The following is a 6,396-nucleotide window of genomic DNA, read 5'->3' as shown; positions in this document are numbered from 1 at the left end:
AAAGAAAGAAAGAAAGAAAGAAAGAAAGAAAGAAAGAAAGAAAGAAAGAAAGAAAGAATGAATTAGAAAACCTGGATAATCTGATTTACTTTTGACAATAGTTATACATATCTACAACAGGAAATGTTCTCTCCCTTCTAGCTTACGGCTTTGAATAATTGGGCAATATACCACGTGATATTTCCGGGAACAACCAGAGGCGTAGACAGGGTCGTGCCTGAGAGGTCAAAGCCCACACAAAATGCATAAATGCCAACTCAGCAGCGCTGTGTGGGTGTTTACAGATGATGTCACTGCGGTGGGCCGAACAGCATTATTGCGAGGCCCTTATTAGACAATCCTAGATACGCCTCTGGGAACAGCAGGAAGGGTAGCCTATAAAAGAGCAGAAACATATAATTTCATATTCCACTGCAAAATCCTACGTCGTGGGTGGGCCAGAACAAGCCGAAATAAGGATCAGAAAATCGGAGACACATCTTGTACAGAGTCACAGAGAACTTTCCAAAGTGGTGAGCATACTTGGACATAGTGAGCGCGATCTGCAGAATCTTGTTAAGCTTGCACGTGCGTTTGCACGTGCACATTACACCCAGGCCCCTGAGTCACACAAAGTAAGGGCCTCATTACCATTTGGCAGTATTCCTGCTTATAATACCAGCTATAATACCGCCAAACTCATTTACATTTACTCCACATGGGAAGCATGCAGTAACAGGAAGGGTCTTTAGTTATTCCACTATTGGACTCCATTCAACTGCAAGCAGGATTGCTCCTTGGGGTAATATAACATATGGTGCTAGTTTTGTGTGGGGGAAATTTCCTCCACATAAAAGCAGGTCGTCTTATGTATTTATTGTGTGCTTGTTAGGCGCTTATACAATAGGAATATACTGTTTTAAATCGCGCACAGGGAGGGAGGGTCAGAAGTACATTACAACATGATATTAAGAGCAGAGGGGGAAGAGGGAGAGGGACGAACCTACTATGCCTTGTGAGTATTCAGAATGTGCAAGTGCAGAAAGGAAGAGGGGTAAGTGCTGGGGAGTCCGAGCTCGTAGATGAGCCATGGACAAAGTGCTAGGGATGTTGAGTGCTACACGGCCTGGGCCGCGGGAGGTGTAAGTGCAAGTCTCCAGAGCTGAGGGTGTGCAGATGGAAGTGCTGCGGATAGACAGGAGCTGGGAAGAATTGGTGTAAGAGGTCAAGGCCCCTAAAATGCATAAGGGCCAAGGACACCGATTCAGCAACTGTGGGATTAGCGGAGGAGAGAAGGAGGGAAGAATGAGAAAAACAGGAAGGTCTTAAGGAGCTCCCGGAAATTGAGACGATCCTGCTCAAGGCGCAGCGGGTGGGGGAGGCTATTCCTAAGGAGGGAGCCCACAGAGGAAAGTGAGCGACCTCCTTCCCTCTGTTTCGCAAAACGCTTTACACACAAAGAGTTGGTGCCAGAGGAGTGAAGTGGTCTAGAGGGAGAGTATTTAGTGAGATAAAGTTGAAGATAGTGCAGTCCCCGGGCCCAGACAGCCTTGTGGATGATACAGCGGGATTTGAATTTAATCTGTGCAGCAACCAGGAGCCAGTGAAGACATTTTAGTGCAGGAGAGATGCAGTCCCTGGGCTTAAGGCCAAGGATAAGTCTTGCGGCCCTATTATGGATAAAATGAAGGGGTCGCAGAGTGGAAGAAGGCAGATTCAGGAGGAGGCTGTTACAGTAGTCAAGTCTAGAGGGACTGATGGTCGTGGAGGCCACCAACAAGTTCAGTGTGAGAGATAAATTGGGGCAAGGCCATCTTCTCAAGTAGCTTCCCCAGGAAGGGGGTGATGGAGATAGGGTGATAGCTAGCAGGTGGGGTCAGAGGAAGGTTTTTTCAGGAGTGGGCACACAAGGGAGTGCTTAAGGGGGAGGGGAAGATCCAGTGATAAATGAGTAATTGCAGAAATCAGCGAGAGCAGGGCCAAGAGAGCCAATGTTATCCTTCATGGTCCTGGATGAGCAAGGGGAGAACTGTTTAGAAGAGACCTTCATGGAGCGGACAACTCTGGTAACTTCCCAAGGTGTGACAGGAGAGACGGAGAAAAAGGAGGAAGGCGGGAGGATGGGGGTATGAGTTTCGGTCCTGAAACTTGGAATTTTGTGGAGTGGTAAAAATCGGGTATTCTGAAGGTGCAGTGAAAAAAAAGAAACTCACAACAAGGATGTGTCTTGTTGAAAGAAATATTGCTGGTCAACTGTATTACTTTTTCTTGAATTTTGAAAAATTATTTCTCCTGTTCCCCCAACTGCTTCTAAAATGAGAATTATTGGAATGCAGCCAGGAGCTAAGCAATATTGCTCAGAGCTACAGGCAATACGGATTTGTATGAGCCTGCAAACCTGACTGCAAGCCTGCGAACCTGAGTGAAACGAAATCACATAGGGAGGGCTGCAGGCTCCAAAGAACCCATATTGACCAGCATATTGGAATATTGGAGCAAGGTTACTATTAGCACCCAGCTGCCGGGTGCTAGGGATCGATGTGTGAAGCCCACTGCCCATCCATGTTATTCCCCAGCCCCCCCCCAAAGCACTGCCTACATGTCATGGAAAGGAAGAACGGACTTCACTCCTTTAGACCACTAAGCAGCAGATGCATGGCAGTTAAGGAGGTGAAGTACTTTCTTCCTTTTAACGGGTTTGGTGGCGCAGTGGCAGAGCCATATGGTAGCTGGGGTGAAGGCAGAGGGGGCAGCGGCAGTGAGAGAGGAAGGAGCAGCTGGTTAGCAATGACAGGGGTGCATGTGCCGAAGGCCTGGTTGAAGGTGACTGGCTGAGGAGAGGATAATTGATCCCTCTAGGCCACGTGTGACTTTTCCATAGCAGTGATAAGTGCCAGGATACCCTCTTTCCTGATTGGCAGAAAGGAATCCAACGTCACACTGCGGGTGCAAATATTAGTCGTTGACGGTATTGTTAGCCGTCTGTCTACCCGTTCATTGGTTGTCAGTGGTATCATATGTAAACAGAGGTGCCCATGTATATACATGTTCGACCCTTTCCTGTCTCTGATTTTTGTTCATGGTATTCCTATCCATGGCTTGTCCATGAATTGTGCTCATCATGTTCATGGTTTCTGTTCATGTAACAGGGATATACAAGGACAGGCAACCAGTGTTGTCCATTGAGGTATGTGGTGATCCTTGATTATGTTCTATGTAATTTGGCCATGCTTTATTCCTGATCCATGGGAAAGCATCTTTGACTTTGCTCATCTCTTAATTTTGGAGATAATTGTTACGCTTGGAGATGTTAATGTTTGGAAGGAAAATATGTATTTCTGGTAACAAACAGTTACTATTGATCAGAAACGCTTCAAAGGAGCCCTAACTCGAATATCCCCACCCTTCTAAAATTCAGACCACCCTTAATGAGTCACCTTTCCACCTGCCACCCCCCAAAAAATCGAGTTAATGTAAATCTGTATTTAGCACAATCAGAGTGAAATGGCTGGGAGGACAGCTCAGGGGCAAGATGCTTATCATGGAAGCGTGACAAGGCGTGGGTTCAATCCACGGACCCGCACTCCACTCAATTAGATTTTTTTTTTTTTTAAATGTGAGCAGGTTGCATTTATATTATGAAATGTAGGGCATAACAGGGATCTTTACTATCAGGACATTGTGGACATCAAGACTGAGCCTATTTGCATACCCACGTGTATGCACAAATGTAGCTATGTTTTCATTCCTATATCAATTATTGCATCCCTTAAATAGTTAATAGTGTACACATATATGTCTCTTTTCTTCTAGCAGTGTTAAGCTTTGTTCACTATACAGTGATTGCAGGTCACCCTGATATTGTTAGTGCTCCCCAATGGTCTGGAGCTGTTCTAAGCAGCCCCTTGATATTTCACAGGAAATCCTGATCCGCCAGGAAACATCATTGCTTTGCACATTGCCTGCATTCCGAGTGTTATTTTGGTTGAAAGGAGAGCTCTGCTACTGGTTCAATGGCAATGGCTGTTTTTGCTATACAATAGCTCCTGGAATCAGCACAACTAACCATGTCCATCCAGCGCTATATATGTCTTCATTTTAAACAACACGCTGTTAACAATCCACTGGTAAAATAGTTATGGAATAAGCAAACAAACCAGACCATCTCAATGATTGTGTCTAGACGTGACTATTCCTGGCAGAATTCTTCATAATCTGGAGCCGCCCGGTATTAATTTAATTTAAATGTTTTTTTATAAGGTGTTTAATACCTGAACTCGGTTTCTAAGTACAGATCTGGGATTCAAACCTCTGTTTCTCTGCGTGGTCTTGCGTTGCCCCTGTGCTATCCTCTGTTCATGTAGGTATGTAAACAGTGCAATGCAGATCGTTAGACAATGGTCATCCAAAATCTGTTCATGAGACATTTATCATCTGTGATTTCCAATGGTTAACATATTAAAGCTGCAGATCTCAGACATCGTAGTCATGTGACCTGTCAAATACAGACCCCAATCCTTTCTAAAATGGCCCTCCGCTTTCCAAAGTTAGGTTCCTGTTGAGATAACAGATACAAATTTTGTTTAACTTTGTGTAAACTAGCACTTCCACCCATTTTTAATAAATAATTGTTTGTAAAATCTAAAGAGACCCTCCAATATATTCTGAGTGCAGCACTGTATTCATGAGTACTATTATTTGCTAGCAAGACTCTCCAGAATGGAATAGAGCTTTTTGGCATTCTCTTCTCGTTATGACCCTAATTGCGCACACCTGTCAGGATTCTTCTGGTAGCCTTACATGACACCTGACACACAGATTCGACCAGGGTGCTCTAGGCGTGGGGAACTGGCTAAGATTCCAGAACGCCATCATCACTGTTTACTCATAGATGTACACAGCTCACTCCCTCCTGGCTTTAGGGAGTGTTAAAGTCAGACATTGCAATGCCACCACCAGTCGAATGGCCACCCACCCAAATGACCAATAGTGTTTCACTAACCCACTGGCGGTTGATGTAAGACATAACCTTGGCATACATCAGACTGCATGTCAATAAATACTCTTTTTTGCAAAAGTCAACCAATGTGATGTACATAATATCAAACTTATAGAGCATATTAGGATTGGCAGTCTGGGGCAACCAGATGGGCTCGAACAATGTCATGTTTGCAATGCGTTTGTAAACTCTTTGCAAACCCTCTATTCTAGGAAAATCTAAGGTTATGCAATCGTTCACACATTTGGAAAAATTGGCAAACTGTGGTTTTCATGCAGTGTAGATTAGTAGTTCCAAGTGAAAGTGTCCAGAGTCCGGCGGTAGCCCCGGCGGTAAAACCGCCTGGTTACCGCCGGACTCGTATTACCATTCCGCCTCCGTGATTCCCGGAATTACCGGGGCATTACAACCCCCATTTTCCGGGAATCACGGAGGCGGAATGGTGTAAATCCCCATTCCCATTGAGTCCTATGGGACTCAATGGGAATCGGGATCATGGAAACACCGGCAGCATCTCGTAATGCTGCCGGTGTTTCCTCGTCCGCCTGCATGCGGGAGGTGTTAAACCCGCCAGGTCAGACCTGGTGGGAATATCACCTCCCGCCTGCAGGGGTCGGGATCAGGCGGTCCGGAAACAACGGTGGCGGCGGGTTTACCGCCACCGTTATTTCCGGACCGCCAGGGTCGTAATGAGGCCCCATGTCTTCAGATTAATCTCACACATTGTTTGGTGCATCTGTGATTCTTCAGTGATGTTTATACTTTGGCAAATTAAGTCATGTTTAAAATAACAATGTTATAAGATTATAAAACTTCACCTTCATGGAGAAAGCTACCAGTCTAGAATGAAGTGGGACTTTGTCCCTCTCTTTCCCCACTATCACTTTTATTGATTCTGGCATATTCTTTGCAAAGTCTTAGAATTTGCAAATATTGTAAGCAAAATGTTAACTTTAATATGACATGTTAAATATACAGTATGTTTGCAAAAGTTTTTAAACTATTATTTTTTTTTAACATATTGCGTATTATTGAAAGAAAGAAATGTAAGCATTAATTTGTAAATGTTCACAAAAAACAATGTTTTGTGAAACACATGTTTTTATTGGATTGTGTCATTGTAGTATCCCGGCGATCTGTCAAGTAGTGAGACACCTAATGTTCACACTTCTGGAATATGAGATCAAATGCACTTGCAAAACTACATTCTTTGTGCATGTAGTAACCACATCAAAATAGACAGAGTACAATAATGTGAAACACTTGATTCTGGAATTTAAGATTAAAATGGATTTACATAACTATATGATTTTTGCCTCTCCTAACCAAATCTAAATAGACACTTTACAATAATGTTTAGTAAAGAAAATATATAACAAACACTCCTGTGAAGTGCTAAATACTAAAGTTAGTGGGCT

At 43.9% G+C, this 6,396-nt stretch overlaps 1 long non-coding RNA gene across 1 annotated transcript in view; it reads left to right on the top strand.

Annotated features, from left to right (window-relative positions):
* The first annotated feature begins 405 nt into the window (after positions 1-405).
* The window catches only part of LOC138580120 (uncharacterized), a 31,482-nt gene continuing 25,491 nt past the window's right edge, over positions 406-6,396 (top strand). Inside the window, exon 1 of the long non-coding RNA XR_011304178.1 lies at positions 406-512. This is a non-coding gene — a long non-coding RNA (uncharacterized lncRNA). The remainder of the gene's footprint in view (positions 513-6,396) is intronic.

This window comes from Ambystoma mexicanum, chromosome 3p (assembly GCF_040938575.1).
Source record: "Ambystoma mexicanum isolate Mex_15411 chromosome 3p, UKY_AmexF1_1, whole genome shotgun sequence".
In the NCBI taxonomy this organism is placed as follows: Eukaryota; Metazoa; Chordata; class Amphibia; order Caudata; family Ambystomatidae; genus Ambystoma; species Ambystoma mexicanum.
Note: the sequence above shows the minus strand (reverse complement) of the source record. Positions and strands in the feature narration are given on the sequence as shown.